The following is a 21,078-nucleotide window of genomic DNA, read 5'->3' as shown; positions in this document are numbered from 1 at the left end:
CAACTCTATGAGGAGGTATTATCATCATTCACATTTTACAGATAAGGAAAGAGAGATGTAAGCAACTTGCTTGAAGTCACAAAGCTATTAAATGGCAGACTAGCTGCATGCTCTTAAACTTTGCTATGGTGCCTGGAGAGCTCTGGGGTACAATAGAACTAAACTTGTTCTGACTTCACTTGAGTTCAGGAGGTTAGCTGTTTTGAGGACTTGAGATGATAGTCATAAAACAGGTAGCACTAATTCCACATTTCAAAGATTCTGAGACGCCCCTTTTTTTTTTACATTTTAAAATTTTCTGAAACTGAAGATATCTTACAGTTGCAACTGATACTGTTCCCCTGCTTTCTCACCCTTTCTCAAGGGTACATAAAATAATGGTACACTTGGTGATTTATGGCAGCTATGATTAAAAAAATTATGATATTATCTATTTTCCTCATGGGTTAGTGAAAAGGAGTATGTGAGATAAAATATCTAAAGTACTTGACAAAGTGTTGGCACAAGTGCTTCAGAAAGGATAGTTTTCCTTTCCTTTTTAACCATGATCATTTGGCTTAAAAGGAAATTTGGGGTAAAGGTTATCTTTACACTGTTGTTTAGTAACTTATCAGTTTCTCAGGCCCATGTTCAAATAAACTTGGTTTTTCTCTGCTGAGGAAAAAACTGGTGTCTTTATAGAATTTGAAGAAGAAATTGTTGATAAAGGGCAGGGTGGGGGTTAGATAGAGGCAGAGGGACAAAGAACAATGAAAAAAGTTCAGACTCCTAAGAAAAGAAAAATTATCAACAACAGTAAAGCACAAATCGAAATACCCCCAAAATATCACTAAATTCATGACAATTCTCAAATGTCACTGATAAAATGCTCATATAAAAAAGTATTTTCACATTTTAAAAACTGTATTTTGAATGCAATCAGAAATGACCAAAGCTGCTTAATGTCAGCACCATGCTCCCCTTGAGCTTTTCTATCAAAATTGGACATACTAATTTTAACTGCTATACTGAATAACTGATTTAATAAAGGTTTAAACTGATCCTAAGAGTTGCCAACAAGAAAGTTTAATTCCATTTCATTTAAGCATTTGGTAGCTTCCTGAATAGGCACTTACCTTGACAATTTCAGAGCAAATTTATAATCACTATTATTTTATTTTTTGTCTTAGAGAATGAAAACTATTTACTCTCAGGAGATTTCCCCCTAATACATCAAAAATTGTATCCAAATGACAGCTGAAAAAGAGCCTGGAGGGAAATGCAATCTTTACATTTAAAAATCACTAAATTATTTTGGGGGTGGGGAGAGGTGCAAATGTATTTTGCACAAGAAAAATCTTTTAAATTTACTTCAGAAAACATACCCTGACAAGAAACAATGGTAACTCCTTTGTTAACAAATTGCAAATAATATTCAAAAGTTTCACTAGAACCTCTTGGATCTGACATTAGCTAATATGATAATGAAACCCGTCTTTTTGTTTTTAATCATCATGCCTAATTACTTTTATTCCTATATCAAATCTACAATGAAAACAAGTACATCAATCCCAAAGCGGGGGAGGGGGAACACATTAATATTGTAATTCCAATCATATTTTCATCTTGGGTGTATTTATAACCTATGCCAATTATGGTTTCAGGTAATACAATTTTATACTTGTAGATAAAAATGCTTGAATCTGCTATTTTTTATCTACATAAAGTTGAGTTTTAGTTATATAATTCAGAATACAATGCTAATTATTATTGTTTCTTCTTTACAACATGAAGAGTATCAGAGAGGAATGTTAATAATGGTCAGTATATAGATAAAAGGCCTGGAAAAGTGTGCCTAATAATATAAGAAAAGGCATATAGTTGTTACACAAGTATTTAGTCAAGGATTACAAAACTAAAAACCAGGGGAAAGGCACGACCAAAAGATATTAAAGCCCTTAACGAGCAAAAAGACATTTAAAAAGTCACTTGTCTCAGCATATAAGGACAACACAATGTTTCTACACTAGCTCAAGAAGGCAGTTCAGAAGCAAGACACGGTATGGGACACGACTTCCAGGAATGAACTTGCCCTGGCATCAAGGGATTGAAAATGTCTTCTTGACCAAAAAGGGGTAAAGGCTATCCTGGAGGTTTCTCTTATGAAAGCTCCAGCTAGACATCCCAAATGGCCACAGTATGCCATGAACCTTACCAAAAGTAGTCCCCAAATACCTAGGTCTGTATCTGAGATTCTATAAAAGATTCACTCGCTAAGTTTGATCTCTCAGAAACTTAAATCCACCAGTGTTCCTATGCCAGACAAGTCCTAAAACCCAGAGGCAACGGCCTCTTTAAGAATAACAATCAGATGCAGCCCTCTTCCCGATAATATTGACACCCCTTTTCAATATGAACAAGTTAGGGTGGTCACTGCATAGACACCCTGGAAGATCAAGACAGCGATTAAACGAAAGGAAGGGGTAGCAACAGACAAGACAGGATTTAACAAAGGATTACAAATACTGAATCTTTGTATTAATATATGTATTTTTAGATGCCAGGGTATTAGAATAGCTAGAGGGAAATAACTGAAATGGTGGAACTGTAACCCATAACAGTCTTTGAAATTTGCTCTATAGCTACTGGTTAAATTATTCTTTGAAAGTTATCACCTTTCTGTATATATCTTGTATTTCACAATAAGGAAAGAACTAAAGCTGTGGAACTGTAGCCCATAAATTCTTTGAAATTACCTATATAACCACTTGTTAAATTGCACTTTGAAAGTTATCACCTTTTTGTATATATGTTATATTTCACATTAAGGAAATAACTGAAATTGTGGAGCTGTAACCCATAACATTCTTTGAAATTTGCTAACTACTTAATTCGTACTTTGAAAGTTATCACTGTTACGTATATATGTCAAATTTCACAATAAAGAATGTATTTAAAAAAAAAAAAGCTAACCAGCAAAAATAACACACGAATAATAAAGGGGTATTTGGGAGACAATGTACCCACTGCAAACTATGAACTATAATTAACAGTAATATCTTAATATTCTTTCATCAACAGTAACAAATGTACCACACCAATACTAGGGGTCAACAACAGGGGGAGTTATGGGGTATGGATATTTTGGGTTTTCCTTTATACTTTTATTTTATCTATTATTATTTTTAGTGGAATAATGAAAATGTTCTAAAATTGATTGTGGTGATGACTGCCCAACTATGTGATGATACTGGGAGCCACTGATGGTGTACTTTGGATGGATTGTATGGTGTGTGACTATATCGCAATAAAATTGCATTTATAAAAAAAGGAAAAAAAAAAACACATGATCTTGGACAATAAATACTAAAAGATAATCTTTAATTTTTTAAGATATTCAAGATATTTTCATGTTTGGTGACTACATGGCGGTGATAATATTAAACAAAATAACAAACAGAAGGAGGTCCAAGTTCAAGTGAGAAATCTTTGAGTGGCAAAGGCAACCTCTCTAACTTACCACCCATATTCCCTAGCCACAATTCCTTGTCTTTTCATGCTTTCAAAATAGCTAAAAATACATACCTTTAAACACCTCTACAACTCATCTCCATCTAAGTTACACAAATATTGCCCAAGGTCATTTCCTTTAGGAACCTTCCCTAATGCCCCTCCTGTGAGATTCCAAAGCAACCTAAATAAATTGTTATGACAGCACTAATCACACCATAATAACAAATATCTGTTTAACTGTCCATTGCCACTATTGTCTGAGCTCGAAACGCATCACTGAAAGTCTAGGTGCCTGATAGAGAGTACTTAATGAATTCTGAATGAATGGATGAATGCATAGTAGATAATACTTAGAGATGCTTATAGAACATCCAGATGGTGATAAATAGAAACATAAATCTGAAGTCCGCAAGACAGATATGGCTCATGCAATAGATATGACAATTTTATTCTAAATTTAGGATAGTAGCTTTGGCAGATTAAAATAAAATTCACCATCAGATAATTTATAGAAGGAAAGAGTACGGAAAAATAAAAAATTTTCATCATGTCACCTCATCCAATATGTACTTACTTTTTAGTTTTCATCTTAATTGATTTCTCACCTGCATTCAACATAGTTAAATGACCACTCCCTCTTTTTTCAAATGGTCTATTATTACCTTGGCTTCAGTGACACCACAGAAAATTTCCTCCAACCTCTGGCTATTCCTTCTCAGTCTGCTTTGCTGCTAGTTTCATTTCTTTTCCCCAATGACTTAAATGTTCAAGCTTAGTCATAGCCTCTTATTTTCTCTCCATATACTCCCTCCTAAAGTAATCTATCCCTCACCCTGCACCCAAAACATCAATTATAAACTATATATTCACTATTCTCAAATTTATCTCCAGTCCAAACCTAATTTACTGAGCTCCCAGACCCATATATACAATTGCTACTAAACATCTTTGCTTGTGTGTCTCACTCTCATGTTTAATAAGTCTCAAACTGAATTATGACCAATGCCCCACCTTCCCAGGAATTAACGAACAATTAATACCTCCTGTTCCAGTATTCCTTTTCTCAGTTACAAGAACCCCTAACCCTAGAAATCAACCTTCCCTTCTTCCTAGGCTCCCAAATCTAATCCATCACCAAATCCTATCAATTTTAACTACAAATATTCATCAAATTTACCTTTTTTTTTAAATCTTCATTTTGAGATATATTCACATACCACACAGACATACAAAACAAATCGTACATTCGATTGTTCACAGTACCATTACATAGTTGTATATTCATCACCTAAATCAATCCCTGACACCTTCATTAGCACACACACAAAAATAACAAGAATAATAATTAAACAGAAAAAGAGCAATTGAAGTAAAAAAGAACACTGGGTACCTTTGTCTGTTTGTTTGTTTGTTTGTTTCCCTCCCCTATTTTTCTACTCATCAATCCATAAACCAGACAAAGGGGAGTGTGGTCCTTATGGTTTTCCCAATCCCACTGTCACCCCTCATAAGCTACATTTTTATACAATTGTCTTCGAGATTCATGGGTTCTGGGTTGTAGTTTGATAGTTTCAGGTATCTACCACCAGCTACCCCAATTCTTTAGAAGCTAAAAAGGGTTGTCTAAATTGTGTGTAAGAGTGCCCACCAGAGTGACCTCTCGGCTCCTTTTGGAATCTCTCTGCCACTGAAGCTTATTTCATTTCCTTTCACATCCCCCTTTTGGTCAAGATGTTCTCCATCCCACGATGCCGGGTCTACATTCCTCCCCGGGAGTCGTATTCCACATTGCCAGGGAGATTCACTCCGTTGGGTGTCTGATCCCATGTAGGGGGGAGGGCAGAGATTTCACCTTTCAAGTTGGCTTAGGTAGAGAGAGAGGGCCACATCTGAGCAACAAAGAGGCATTATGGAGGAGGCTCTTAGGCACAATTATAGGGAGGCCTAGCCTCTCCTTTGCAGCAACAGTCTTCCCAAGGGTAAATCCTGTGGTAGAGGGCTCAATCCATCAAACCACCAGTCCCCTATGTCTGTGGTCATGTTAGCAACCGTAGAGGTGGGGTAGGCCAATACCCCTGCATTCTCCACAGACTCCTCAAGGGGGCGCTATATATTTTTTTCCTTGTTTTTTTTTTTTTTTTTTTAATCAACTGTATGAAAAATAAAAAATAAGAAAAAATACTTAAAAAAAAATACAATAAAAGAACATTTCAAAGAGACCATAACAAGGGAGTAAGAAAAAGACAACTAACCTAAGATAACTACTTTACTTCCAACATGTTCATTCTCTACCCCAAGAAAGTTACCTAATATAGCAACATTTCTGTAAACTTGTTCCTACTATACCCATCAGAAATTAACAGACCATAGTCATTCCTGGGCATTCCCAGAACGTTAAATTTACCCATGATAGCTTATCTGTTCTTCTTGTATTATTTTTCCCCCTTCCTTAATCGCTCTCTATTGCTAGTTCCCCTCCATTCTACATTATAAACCACTTGTTTTACATTTTTCAAAGGTCACATTAGTGGTAGCACATAGTATTTCTCTTTTTGTGCCTGGCTTATTTCGCTCAGCATTATGTCTTCAAGGTTAATCCATGTTGTCATATGTTTCACAAGATCGTCCTTCTTACTGCCGTGTACTATTCAATCGTGTGTATATACCACATTTCATTTATTCACTCATCTGTTGAAGGACATTTGGGTTGTTTCCATCTCTTGGCAACTGTGAATAATGCTGCTATGAGCACTGGCGTGCAGATATCTGTTTGTGTCACTGCCTTCCGATCTTCCGGGTATATACCAAGAAGTGCAATCGCTGGGTCGAATGGTAACTCTATATCTAGTTTTCTAAGGAAGTACCAGACTGACTTCCAGAGTGGCTGCACCATTATACAGTCCCACCAACAATGAATAAGAGTTCCAATTTCTCCACATCCCCTCCAGCATTTGTAGTTTCCTGTTTGTTTAATGGCAGCCATTCTAACCGGTGTGAGATGGTATCTCATTGTGGTCTTAATTTGCATCTCTCTAACAGCTAGTGAAGTTGAACATTTTTTCATGTGTTTCTTGGCCATTTGTATTTCCTCTTCAGAGAACTGTCTTTTCATATCTTTTGCCCACTTTATAATTGGCCTGTCTGTACTATCATCATTGAGTTGTAGGATTTCTTTATATATGCAAGATATCAGTCTTTTGTCAGATACATGGTTTCCAAAAATTTTTTCCCATTGAGTTGGCTGTCTCTTTACCTTTTTGACAAATTCCTTTGAGGTACACAATCTTCTAAGCTTGAGGAGTTCCCATTTATCTATTTTTTCTTCTGTTGCTTGTGCTTAGGGTGTAAAGTCTAGAAAATGTCCACCTAATACAAGGTCTTGAAGATGTTTTCCTATATTATCTTCTAGGAGTTTTATGGTACTTTCTTTTATATTGAGATCTTTGGTCCATTTTGAGTTAATTTTTGTGTAGGGTGTGAGGTAGGGGTCCTCTTTCATTCTTTTGGATATGGATATCCAACTCTCCCAGCCCCATTTGTTGAAAAGACTGTTATGACCCAGTTCAGTGACTTTGGGGGCCTTATCAAAGATCAGTTGGCCATAGATCTGGGGGTCTATCTCCGAATTCTCAATTCTATTCCATTGATCTATATGTCTATCTTTGTGCCAGTACCATGCTGTTTTGGCAACTGTGGCTTTATAATAAGCTTCAAAGTCAGGGAGTGTAAGTCCTCCCACTTTGTTTTTCTTTTTAGAGTGTCTTTAGCAATACGAGGCAACTTCCCTTTCCAAATAAATTTGATAACTAGCTTTTCCAAGTCCGCAAAGTAGGTTGTTGGAATTTTGATTGGGATTGCATTGAATCTGTAGATGAGTTTGGGTAGAATTGACATCTTAATGACATTTAGCCTTCCTATCCATGAACATGGAATATTTTCCCATCTTTTAAGGTCCCCTTCTATTTCTGTTAGTAGAGTTATGTAGTTTTCCTTGTATAGGTCTTTTACATCTTTGGTTAAGTTTATTCCTAGGTACTTGATTTTTTTAGTTGCTATTGAAAATGGTATCTTTTCTTGAGTGTCTCTTCAGTTTGTTCATTTCTAGCATATAGAAACAATACTGATTTATGTGCATTAATCTTGTATCCCACTACTTTGCTAAATTTATTAGCTCTAGTAGCTGTATCGTCGATTTCTCAGGGTTTTCCAGATATAAGATCATATCGTCTGCAAATAATGACAGTTTCACTTCTTCTTTTCCAATTTGGATGCCTTTTATTTCTTTGTTTTGCCAGATTGCCCTGGCTAGCACATCCAGCACAATGTTGAATAACAGTGGTGGTAGCGGGCATCTTTGTCTTGTTCCTGATCTTAGAGGGAAGGCTTTCAGTCTCTCACTATTGAGTACTATGCTGGCTGTGGGTTTTTCATATATGCTCTTTATCATATTGAGGAAGTTTCCTTCAATTTCTAACTTTTGAAGTGTGTTGTAATACATTGATTGATTTTCTTATGTTGAACCATCCTTGCATGCCTGGAATAAACCCCACTTGGTCATGGTGTATGATTTTTTTAATGTGTCTTTGGATTCGATTTGCAAGTATTTTGTTGAGGATTTTTGCATCTATGTTCATTAGGGAGATTGGCCGGTAGCTTTCCTTTTTTGTAGCATCTTTGCCTGGTTTTGGTATTAGATTGATGTTAGCTTCACAAAATGAGTTAGGTAGTGTTCCATTTTCTTCAATATTTGAAAGAGTTTAAGTAAGATTGGTGTCAGTTCTTTTTGGAAAGTTTGGTAGAATTCCCCTGTGAAGGCATCTGGCCCTGGGCATTTATTTTTGGGAAGATTTCTGATGACTGATTGGCTCTCTTTGCTTGTGATGGGTTGGTTGAGGTCTTCTGTTTCTTCTCTGGCCAGTCTAGGTTGTTCATATGTTTCCAGGAAATTATTCATTTCCTCTAATCCAGTTTGTTGCCATACAGTTGTTCATAGTATCCTCTTATAATTTTTTTAATTTCTTCAGGATCTGCAGTTATGTCAACTTTTTCATTCATTATTTTGTTTATATGGGTCTTCTCTCTTTTTGATTTTGTCAGTCTAGCTAGGGGCTTGTCAATCTTGTTGATCTTCTCAAAGAACCAACTTTTGGTGATATTTATCCTCTCTATTGTTTTTTTGTTCTCTATGTCATTTATTTCTGCTTTAATCCTTGTTATTTCTTTTCTTCTACTTGGTTTAGGATTCGTTTGCTGTTCATTTTCTAGCTTCTTCAGTTGATCCATTAGTTCTCTGATTTTGGCTCTTTCTTCCTTTTTAATATATGTGTTTAGTGCTATAAATTTCCCCCTCAGTACTACTTTTGCTGCATCCCATAGGTTTTGGTATGTTGTGTTCTCATTTTCATTCGTCTCTATATATTTAGCAATTTCTCTTGCTATTTCTTCTTTAACCCACTGATTGTTTAGGAGTGTGTTGTTAAACCTTCAGGTATTTGTGAGTTTTCTAAGTCTCTGATGGTTATTGACTTCTAATTGTATTCCATTGTGGTCAGAGAATGTGCTTTGAATAATTTCCATCTTCTTAAATTTATTGAGCCTTGTATTATGTCCCAGCATATGATCTATTCCAGAGAAAGTTCCATGAGCACTAGAGAAGTATGTGTATCCTGGTGATTTGGGATGTAATGTTCTGTATATGTCTGTTAAATCTAATTCATTTATCAGATTGTTTAGGTTTTCAATTTCCTTACTGGTCTTCTGTCTGGTTGATCTATCTATAGGAGAGAGTGATGTGTTGAAGTCTCCCACAATTATTGTGGAAACATCAATTGCTTCCTTTAGTTTTGCCAGTGTTTCTCTCATGTATTTTGTGGCACCTTGATTGGGTGCATAGACATTTACGATTGTTATTTCTTCTTGTTGAATTGCCCCTTTTATTAGTATGTAGTGGCCTTGTCTCTCAAAACATCCCTGTATTTAAAGTCTATTTTATTTGAGATTAATATTGCTACACCTGGTTTCTTTTGGCTGTAGCTTGCATGAAATATTTTTTTCCATCCTTTCACTTTCAATTTCTTTGTGTCCCTGTGTCTAAGATGACTCTCTTGTATGCAACATATTGATGGTTCATTTTTTTTTAATCCATTCTGTGAATCTATATCTTTTAATTGGGGAGTTTAATCCATTTACATTCAACGTTATAACCGTGAAGGCATTTCTTGAATCAGCCATCTTATCCTTTGGTTTATGTTTGTCATATATATTTTTCCCCTCTCTATTAATATCCTTTAATGTACCCATACCGAATCTCTTTAGTACTGAACCTTTCTCCAAGTCTCTCTCTCCTTTCTTTATTCTCTGTCTGTAGGGCTCCCTTTAGAATCTCCAGTAGGGCAGGTCTCTTGTTAGCAAATTCTCTCAGCATTTGTTTGTCTGTGAAACATTTAAGCTCTCCCTCAAATATGAAGGAGAGCTTTGCTGGATAAAGAATTCTTGGTTGGAAATTTTTCTCACTCAGAATTTTAAATATGTTGTGCCACTGTCTTCTCACCTCCATGGTGGCTGCTGAGTAGTCACTACTTAGTCTCATGCTGTTTCCTTTGTATGTGGTGACTGCTTTTCTCTTGCTGCTTTCAGAACTTTCTCCTCCTCTTCCGTGTTTGACAGTGTGATCAGAATATGTCTTGGAGTGGGTTTATTTGGATTTATTCTATTTGGAGTTCGCTGGGCATTTATGATTTGTGTATTTATGGTGTTTAGAAGATTTGGGAAGTCTTCCCCAACAATTTCTTTGAATACTCTTCCTAGAATTTTACCCTTTTCTTCCCCTTCTGGAACATCAATGAGTCTTATATTCGGACATTTTATATTATCTATCATATCCCTGAGGTCCATTTCAATTTTTTTGATTTTTTTTCCCTTCTTTCTTTTGTGCTTTCATTTTCCATTCTGTCACCTTCCAGGTCACTGATTCGCTGTTCAACTTCCTCTAGTCTTGTACTATGTGTGTCCAGAATCTTTTTAATTTGATCAACAGTTTCTTTAATTTCCATAAGATCATCTATTTTTTTATTTAGTCTTGCAATGTCTTCTTTATGCTCTTCTAGGGTCTTCTTGATATCCTTTGTATCCTGTACTATGGTCTCATTGTTCAACCTTAGTTCTTTGATTAGTTGCTCTAGGGACTGTGCCTCTTCTGATCTTTTGATTTGGGTGCTTGGGCTTGGGTTATCCATATCATCTGGTTTTTTCATATGCTTTATAATTTTCTGTTGTTTTTGGCCTCTTGGCATTTGCTGAACTTGATAGGGTTCTTTTAGGATTTGTAGACCAATTGAAGTCCTTATCTCTAATTTATCAGATCTACAGCTTCGTGGAGTACACTTTCTCTAACTAACCAGCAGGTGGCGTCCACGAGCCACCTGTTCTCCACAAGCCAGTTCTCCCCTGCTTTGCCTTTGTGGTGAGTGGAGGAGTGAGTCTTGTGGGGTACAACTGGTGTACCAAGCTTGCGTGTGTAGTTGGTGTTGCCCGCCCTGTATATGGGGCGTGTGTCCGGGCGGTCAGGGAGTGGGGGGTGGCTCTAACAATCAAATTTCCCTGGTGTTCCTAGAGTTTTAAAGCTGCTGCAATAGTCTAATCCTTCAGTTCAGTCCTGCCACAGTTTGTCTCTGCCACTGACCCACAAGTCCTTGGCTTTGGCATACGGCTCCTGAGACTTGCGAGTGGGTCCCTCTTCCAGGCTGTGCACCACCTGGTCCTCCGTTGAGGGATGATTGTGTTATGTCACAGGTGAGTGCCGTCCCCCCAGGGTGGTTCTGGGCTGCTGGGCTGTGTAGGGAGGCTCCCAGTCTGCTGAAATGATGGCTGAATGGGGCTTTGTTAATTCACACTGCTCCACCTTCCCAACTCTGGGACAATCAGCTGAGGGTGCAGGGAAGGCTAACGTCCACGCCCAGTTTTGTGGTATGTGCGTGTTATTTGAAGCACTTCCGTCACACTGGGTTGTCTGGGGCAGCTCTGGGCTATGGGGCTGGCGATGGGCAGGAGTGTTTCCTGTCCACCAGGATGATGGCTGTGAGCTGACACCCCCCTTTTCTTGGGAAGTTGTGGTGTTTAGTGAATTTTCTCAGCCACTGGATTATTGCCTTTTGTCTCAGAGCTCTCTTAGTTCTGCTCTTGTCTTGACCTGCCCAAATTGCAAGTCTTTGAGGCTTTCTGTATTGGGCTTCTCAAAATAATTGTTTTAGAAACAGAAAAAAAAAAGGTTAAAAAAATAAGGTAAAAAATAAAGCCCTCCTCCCAGATCTAATGGGTTATTGAAATGCTAAGAGACAAAGCAATTAGGGCCATTAAGGAAAGATCCAGGGGGCAGAGAGATCAGTTTTTCTTCGGGATTTGCATATGAGCCTCAGGGCCTGAGCTCTGACCTTCCCCATTCTATGTTCACAAGAACTCCAAAAATCCTCCGCTTTTATTTTGGAGTTTTTCTTTGCTGTTTTTTTCTATGCCTGTCTCCTCTCTGCTGGGCTGGCTGCTCTCAGATTCTCTGATGTCTGTTCTCAGTCTATCTATGGTTGGAGTTTGGATCAGTAGAATGTGTTTCCAATAAGAGCTGCCACTGCAGTTCTCCCTTCACCTTCCCAGCGCTGACGGCCCCTCCTCCCACGGGACTGAGTCTGGCAGGGAGGAGGGCGGGTCCCCTGGCTGCAAAATCTTACAGATTTCGCTGATCTCAGGAGTTCGACATGTTCATGAGTGTTGTATGAAGTATGCCCAAAGTCAAATTGCTCTGTGGTGTCCAGTCTACGCAGTTACTGGCTTTCTACCTACTTTCCTGGAGGAGTAACTAAAACATACCTACTCTATCTTTATCACCACCATCTCAGACTAAGATTGTATCTACCCTTGCTTAAACTATCAAAATATCTGGATTCATTGCCTTTCAAAATGTGGTCTATGGGTCAATAATAGTCCACAAACTTGTCACTGTTCTAAGACAAGGTAAATACAGAAACTGAGAGTAAGCATTTTGAAACCTGCAATGTTACACGGCATCAACATCTATTTTATTGTTTTACAAAAGTACCAGTCTCCAATGTATTAGAAATTAAAACAAAACAAAACTGATTCTTGACCACAGATAAGTTTGAGAAGCAATGCCCTAATCTGGACTCTTAATATCTACTCTTGCCCCTCTCCAATCTGCCCTCAACAGAACAGCCAACTGATATTTTACAGCAAAACCCTGAGTAAACTATTCCATTGTTTAACATCCTTTAGTGGGTTCCCATAGCTCTTAGGATTAAATACAAAATGCTTAGCAAGGATTCTGACTGCCATGATTTGACTCTAATATTTCGCATCATCCAACTTCATGTGCTAAGGTACAGCCCAGCTGTGGTGGTCTGAAACTGAATGTACCCTAGAAAAACATGTTCATAAAGTTAATCCATTCCTATGGGTGTGGACCCATTATACGCCAGACCTTTTGAGGAGGCTCTTCAGTTAAGGTGTGACCCACCTCATTCAGTATGGGTATTAATCCTATTTATTACTGGAGTCCTCTATAAAATGAATGAATACAAAGAGAGAGAAAGCCACAGAAGCAAGAGGCTGAAATCAAGGAAACCCAGAATAGAGAGATCAGCAGATGTCACCATGTGCCTTGCCATGTGGCAGAGGAGCCAAGAATCGCCAGAAGGTCTTCAGGAAGAAAGCAACACCCTGATGATGCCTTGATTTGGACATTTTTTCAGCCTCAAAACTTTAAGCTAATAAATTCCCATTTTTCAAACCAAACCTTTTCATGGTATTTGTGTTAAGCAGCCTAAGAAACTAAAACACCAGCCCCTACAGAACTCGCAGTTCTAGAAAGCTGAAATCACCTGTCACTTAGATAACTCCCATTCACTGTTCAAGTTCCAGCTTAAAAGTCATTTCTTCAGAGAAGCATTCCCTGACACCTCAGATAGACTGTGGGCTTTCACTGTATATAATAATTTTCCTTTGTAGTACTTATCCTAACTGTAATTATTGTTCTTGTAATTATTTGTTTAGTTTATTCCCAAGCAGACTTCTGCCTCCATGAGCAAATGAACACCCTCTTTCCATCAGCATGTGTCATCAAAGCACAGCACAGTGCCTGGCACAGATCAGTTGTTCAATAAACTTTTGCTAAATGAACAAATCTAAGTTAGAAAACAAACGCTGAGCAGGGCCACTGAATGCAAATGCCTTCAATATCTTGCCATACATAAGACCTGGGATAAGAATGTGTGCCAAAAAATCTCCCTTACTTCCCTAAACAACCTAAAAAGACAGGTAAACAGCTATTAAGATTAAACACTGCTGTCAAGATTTAAAAAAAAAAAAAAAAATTTTTTAGAAAGATGAAGAATCATGTCTAAAGTAACCCAAGAAGGAAGTGGAAGGCCTGAGAGTTAACAAAGGATAGTAGATTCTAGAGCCAGCTTGCCTGGCTCCATTGCTTATTTAGCCATGTGATTTTGTGTTAAGTTAAGGAATCTCTGTTCCTCAGGTTTCCCATATGTGAAATGAAGATTATGAAGAAGCCTCCTTCAAATGATTGTTATGAGGTTATATGAGTTAATATATATAAAAACAATTTAAAACAGTGCCTGGCACAGTGTTTTATAAGTGCTAGATAATATCATTATCTTTAATAATAATAATACCAGTACTCACTCATAAAATAATTTTGTCTGCTCACTTGTTTACTGTCTATCAATATAAATTACCAAAAAGAGGGATTGCATTATTATTCTCTGATGGAGCTTTTCTCAACCAGGGTTCTGCAAGAATTAAACACTAAAGAAACAAACTTGAGGGTCTATTTTCTCAGTTCTCCCAAGGATGGGACATAGCTAGTACACCTAGGTGCACAAGAAGTGAGTTAATTCATTATGTACCTTGAATGCCTTAGAGCATTAGGTCTTAATGTTCACTAGAACCCTGATTGAGAAGGGCTGCTCTCATGTATCCCCAATGCCTGACAACCAGGAGAAGTAATTTAAATATTTTTTTAAAGAATGAACATTTACAAAACCAAAGGAATAGTGTTCAGCACAGAGTAGAGACTAAATGTCTATTTTATCTCACCCATTCAAAGTTCCTACCAGCTTTAAAATTCTGACTCAGGTGAGATAATTTTTCTTCAACCAGGGGCTGCTTGTTTTATCCGAGGCTGAAAATGCAGAATACAGACAGTAGAAAAGCCAAGAAATGAGGAAACCAACACTGGCAGCAACTACGTGGAAGTAATAAGAGGCAGAAGACAGGTAGAATTTAGAGACGCAGGGAAAGAGCAAAGTTATTCTAGGCCAGAGAATAGTAAGAGCAAAGGCAGTTTCACCAAAAGTTTGGAGCATATTCCACTAGTGGTACAAAAATGATTTTAGGCTAAATATGGGCAAACATTATTATTTTGGTAGCCACATATGTAAATATTTTCACATATAATTGTGATTTCAAATTTTTACTATTTATAATAACACTAAATAGAACCTATTTCGATTTTTTAAAGAAAGTTGTTTAAAAATGTATTAAGTAAATAAAAATCTACATGTGGGAAATATGACAAAAACTTTCAAAGTTTTACAAGAGTGACAAAAATTTGGAAACAAAGACATGGTCATGTGAATGAACATAACATGTTAGAAGAGAGAAGTCAACAGCCTTTTGAATGAAGTCAAAGCTCTATCTTGAATTATAGTTCACGATTAAGGTCAAATAGGTGTGATGAATCATCACTTTTGAGTATTTAATTTGCAGTACTAAAATTCTTAACTGTAAAACCCTCGATTTCCACTTAGATGAATGTTACATTTTTCAACCCATTTATATTCTCCAAACAAAACTAAAACTTTTAAATTTCTAAATAGATATCTGAAATAGTGTCTGACCTTTGTGTACCTGAATATAAGGAGCTAAAACCCTGTATTTTTCAAACCAGCTGGAATTACAATATACAATGGCAAAATATAAATCGTATCTACTCAAATACGTGTTAAAGAGTTAGAAAGGCAGCTTCCCATTCTCATCCTCTTCTCTCATTAGAATTAATCTACCAATAGCCAAAGGAAGTCAAGCTGAGAGGTGATGACAAAAACAGCACCACTGAACACTTAACATGTGCCAGGCACTATTCTAAGTACTTCATCTCCATTAATACATACATTATCACGATAATTTTTCTAAGGTATATTAGTATCCCCATTTTATAGCTGTGATACTGAGGCACTGAGAGATTAAATAACTTGCTCAAAGTCAGAGTAGGTTGGTATGTGGCAGGGGAGAGGTTTAGACCCTGGCAGTTTGGCTAGAGAGTCTGAGCTCTTAACCAATAAGCAACATTTCTCTGAAGAATGGTGGGATAATGATTTGAAATATTTCACCACCCCAATATGGGAGGAGAGATAATTTTCCAAGGTACGAATCTTTTACTAAGTTTCCAGTCCAAGAAACAGTGAGAAGGGTATGATAGACAAGTGGGCAAACTAAGTACAGGATTATTCAAATATAGACAAAGCTTCAAAAGCCTCATGAGGATGGCTGAATGACACTGTCCACAATTAGGGAAAACAGAAAAGCCAAAAGTTGAGGCACAATTAGGGAAAACAGAAAAGCCAAAAGTTGAGGCAAGCAGCAGATGAGTCGTTACTTCTACTGGGCCCTGTGATTGCTTTGAGAGAGAAAATCCTACCATCCCTTTCTCTTTATGTGAAAGCCAGTACACAAATAATAGACTCAAGAGAAAGAGTTAGTAGAAAGGGTTAACAGAAGATGGAAAAAGAGGAAAGCTAAGACTTGGACCCTAGACCCCAGAGTTAACTGCATGTAACCTGGTTAGTATAAGCAAGAATATATGAGAGGGAAAAGCGTGCTTGGAGCGGGGCGGAGAGCAAGACCAGTGGAATGGAAGTACTGGGTGGTATGGCGAGCTGAGAAGGCACCCTAAGATGCACTAACAGGTATGACAGTTTCAAGTGCATGATTTTGGAATAAGGAGGTACGGTGTGTACGCAGGTGGAAACATACAGGTATAAAGGAAGAGGGAGAATGGCAAGAGGGAAAGAAGGAGCAAGGAGCTAGACCCTTGGAGGAAAATAAGGGGGACAATGGGAAATCTAGGTATGCGGGGTGGGGGGGGGGGGGCATCCTCAGGGGAAGTAGAGTCGAGAAGGAACCGGGAAGGGAGGGAGGTCTGGGGGACCGAGGATGGGGCTGAGAGACTGGGAGGTAGCCCCTGAGAAGGCCGAAGGTACGCTGCGGGGGCGAGAGCCCAGGACCAAGAGAGGAGGGGGCACGAGGTGGGGGAGAAGGCCGCCCCGCGCAGCAGTCCTGAGGGGGGAGTGAGCGGCTAAGACCACGGTGGGGATCTCGGAGAAGGAGGGGCACTTACCCGGACGTGCGGTGCCGCGGCGGGCAGTACTGTTGGCGGCTTCTCTACGGCCGAGGCGGTGGCCGCGGCGGCCCCGGGAGCCCCAGGCCGCGCGGCGGAGGTGATGGCGGCGAGTCCCTGTGGCGGCCGCCTCCGCCGAACCGCATCCCTCCTTCCCTCCCCGCCAGCCGTTCTTTCCTATCTCTCGCTCCTGAACTTCTTCCCCTGGATAAACAAACCCGCCGCCAGGGGCGGCCGCCTTCGCCGCTCCCGCCCCCCCGTAGCCCCCCACCCCCCTGTCCCGGGCCCGTCCGAGCTCGGCTTCCGAGTTGCGACTCCCGCCCCAGCCCGCAAGGGCGCGTGCGCGCGACGGCGGCAGCGGCGGCGGCTCGCGAGGCTCTTCCTCCCTCCCTTCAGCGCCGGGCACTTCCGGGCATGCCCGATCCGCCGCCGAATTTTGGGAGTTGCCGCTGCCTCCTGACACTGCGCGCCCGGTCTAGTGGGCTAGGTATGCAGGAACGCTCTAGGGAGGGAATAGGAGGGCCCTGGCCTTGCGGGGACCCTTCACTGGTCCAGCTTAAAACTTTTCTGGCCTAAAAGCCCACTGATGATGTACCTCCTAACTGGTCTAGTCCACGAAGGGTACAAAAGACTGCAACCGTTTCCGCGCAAGATTTTCTTGGGGCTACACCAGTCTGGAAAGCCGAAGTACAATTTTTACTGAACACATGCTGCGAGCCCAGAACTGTACGAACTGCCAAAACAAAAACAGCACTATAGAGTCGCCAACAGGAAATGAAGAGAACAGTTCGGGCAGACAGGTGAAGTTCCACAGTGGAGCAGTTTGCAGCCGGACGAAGTGAGCCGCGCCCCAGGCCTAGGAAAGGAGGGGGCGGCCGGGGATTCTTGGAGAGCACAGAAGAGCCGGATGCATCCCAGGACTGGACGTTGGTAAATAAAGCTGTATCTAAGCAAATGTCTGGAGAGATGAAGGGAATGGGAGCCAAAGAACTTTTTTTTTTTTTTTTTTTGTAGGACGTGATTTAGCCCCCAGGAGTATTCCTTGAGGGACTAACAATACAGACTTTGCCACAGCAGACGTGAATATCCTTCAAGGACCCCACCTCCTTTTTACCTTGCCCATTAACTTCTGATCTGATCACTTACCTGCTTTCTCAAGAAAAGGGGAGAAGGGTCTACATTTATGAAGTATTTACTGTGCGCCAGGCACTTGACTAAACACAGATTTGCATGCGGGTTTTTTCTTTTAATTCTCTCAATTTCTCAACAACTTTATGGTAGAAATTATTCCTATTTTTCAAAGTAAGAAACCTAGAAACAAATGTTAAGTAATTCATCTAAAGATTACTGAGGTTTGAATACAAATTAATACTACATTGGCAATCTTATTTATGTTTTTAAAACTCACAAAACGTCTGTGGTATACAGTCACTGCCAAAGGTGTTCAGAAAAGGAAAAGATCAGCATAAGCATAGAGTTCAAAGATTTGCCTTTGTAAAAGGTGTGGGGTTTCCACTGAGCTGGTGAAATGTTTACACAAGTAGAGTGACTCAAAGAGTAAAAGCCAGATGTGGAAGTGAGCTTTCTGTGCAGGGGCTGGTGGGGAGAGATGTTAATGCAACTATTTCACCCCTCTAAATACAAACAAACAAAAAACAGTTCAGATTATTTATTTATACTTATTGTGGGTCTCTGTTAACTTTATGGTATGTGATGGAAATGGTGAAAATTACATATAATTTTTTACTAGGCCTTTAACTATTTTACACCTTAATTTTAGATCTTGATGTCTCTTCCATAAATTAATAATTATTGGGCACCTACTACGTGTAATATGCTGAAGGGAGTCAAATTGTAATAAGTCCTTGTCTAGTGTCCCCTCACACTTGGCTGGGAACTGGTCCAATAAACTTCCACTATAAAGATGTCAGATTGCTACTCAGAGTAATCTCATAGAATTTTCTCCTAAGCTTGGTCTTGCAGTAAGAAGTAGGATATACCATTTCTCTCTTCCGTGCAGTATTTGGTGGTTTTATCCACTGATAAGTAATAATAAATAGGAATAGTAAACATGGCTTGTAAATAATGCTAACAAAACTGATGGTTTGGTAGAGTGAAAAATAGCTTTGTGACCAAAAAAGCTTGGATTAAAGGTTGGTGCATATTACCAACCCCCTAAAGAACAAACTTTCTTGACTGGATTTTCTACTTATTGGGTACCTATTGGAAAACTAAACTATTAGCTAGGCTAGTTTATTGCTCCAGTAAATAAATTTAAAAATAGAAAAAGAAGTATCAGCTCATTGTGCCTACAAGAGTCATGTCTCAGGACTGCATCGCTTAAGGCATTAACCATTAGGATTATCCAACCTTAGACTACAAGAAACTTTTCTGACATTAATTTGCCTGCTCATTGTCAGTTTTCTAAAGGAAATTGATTGTTCATGCTCTTCAATGTATGTGGCTGAACTGGAAGTTCTTTTCTGGTTGAATTTAGTAGGTTGGTAATTAGTGAAGATCAGAGCACCCATTCCCTGAGCTTGATGAGTACAGATGAGGATCAGTTTTTGGCCCTTTTTGACCCAATCCTGTGAGGCTCTCCCTGAAAAGCCAACAAAGCTTCCCACTTTGATATTTTAGTCATTGCAGTATTTTATTCCTCTGTCTTAAATTAAAATTCATAGATACTCCCATTTCATGGCTCACTACGCACAGTGGACTCACCCCAGCCTTACATGCCACCACCTATTTTGTTTTATCATTTTCCAATTCCAATGGTCAAAATCTAAAGCATGCAGATGTCCAGATTGGAGAGAACAATCACAAATCCATGAATTATCTTCTGTTTAAGGTCAATGAGTAGTAATATATTTGTTAGCAAACATGTTTATATTTTATGAATCCGAAATAATATAGTAATGTACTCTTTTCACTAGCTGCCCCTGGCCATTTTGCGGGTACCTCTACCCCTTTTACTCTGGTCCAACAAGCCCTTCTCTGCTGGTGACCTGGTTTCTGTATACTTTTCTAACCATTGTCCCCTCCAGTATAAAACTTACTTCAAGAGAACCAAACTCAGACCTGACTTCCGTAAAGTAACACTTCTCATCAGACATTTAAAATGACATTTAGCATTTGGAATTATTATGGAAAGAAGAGGACAACTCATGTGCTGATTATTTTTCACTGTTATAAATATTAGGCCTTTTATTTGGAAGAAAAAAACACTACCAACCTTATGCTTAGAAGTTATTGTACACATAATTTCATTTTCTCTTCCTGTGTCTCCATCTCAGTTGTTTCTTCCTTTGGCTTTTCACCTTGCTTGTGAATTTCTGGCTTTGTAGTACTTTTATATTACATGACAGTCACTTTTTAAGGATTTAAATAACTTCAAAACTCAAGCATTACGTGTTTAACACTTGTGTAAATATGCCTGTAGCAAAAAGAGCCAGTAAGTTTGATGTACTTAATCACTCGGAAATCATTCCCATCATGAGGGCATAATCCACCCAGAATTCTGAGAACAAGATTATTTCTAAATTCTTCATTGGCACTCTATTTTCATGTCCTCGGCCACATTATGTCAAGTATTTCAGGATTTTGCTCTTGTTCTAAATGAAATATAAATTCATATAGTTAAAGCTGTAGGTCCTTTGTATAATCTGTCGGGTTATATCTACTGTAGGAGAGATCCTTTTTATTGTTTTTCTTCTCACCATGTAAAGGGCTGAGTTGCAGTTGACTAGTTGACAATAGTTACATTTTATAGCCATTCAATTAAATAGTAGTTTTAAGCAGGTCTGAACATTTTTGAGGCTATCAAAATGCCAGTAATCCCTTGACTCTGGATAGATAGGGCCCAATGAATTGCTAATAACACCACATCCACCTAAAGGAATGTGTCATCTTGGAAAAATCTAGGTCACTCTACCTGCATGTCCACTGTTGGTAAAGCAATAGAAAAAAGATAATAAAAATTTTCTCTTCTGCAAGATTATCCAGAGGCTCTCTCATATCCCTCTTGGTGTCTCCTGGGGACTTTTATCCAAGGTCACTTACAGTTGCTGCAAGTCTTTTACTGTGCCAAGATCCTTGAGGTTGCTGCTGCCATGACCTATTCCCTGATTACCTCTCTCTTCAGCTTGGCCAGCTAAACTCTC

At 39.0% G+C, this 21,078-nt stretch overlaps 1 protein-coding gene and 1 long non-coding RNA gene across 6 annotated transcripts in view; one reads left to right on the top strand and one right to left on the bottom strand.

Moving 5' to 3' along the window:
- Window positions 1–17,153, bottom strand: part of SPOPL (speckle type BTB/POZ protein like) — a 71,066-nt gene extending 53,913 nt beyond the window's left edge. For all 3 annotated transcript variants that reach the window (XM_037848937.1, XM_037848934.1, XM_037848936.1), the window contains exon 1: window positions 16,916–17,153. The gene's annotated coding sequence lies outside the window, so the exon portion shown is untranslated. The remainder of the gene's footprint in view (window positions 1–16,915) is intronic.
- Window positions 17,154–17,277: 124 nt separating this feature from the next.
- LOC119543888 overlaps window positions 17,278–21,078 on the top strand; it is a 498,690-nt gene continuing 494,889 nt past the window's right edge. For all 3 annotated transcript variants that reach the window (XR_005218693.1, XR_005218695.1, XR_005218694.1), the window contains exon 1: window positions 17,278–17,845. This is a non-coding gene — a long non-coding RNA (uncharacterized LOC119543888). The remainder of the gene's footprint in view (window positions 17,846–21,078) is intronic.

Source organism: Choloepus didactylus, chromosome 9, assembly GCF_015220235.1.
Source record: "Choloepus didactylus isolate mChoDid1 chromosome 9, mChoDid1.pri, whole genome shotgun sequence".
Taxonomy (NCBI): Eukaryota; Metazoa; Chordata; class Mammalia; order Pilosa; family Megalonychidae; genus Choloepus; species Choloepus didactylus.
This window is presented reverse-complemented; position numbering and strand designations above follow the sequence as displayed.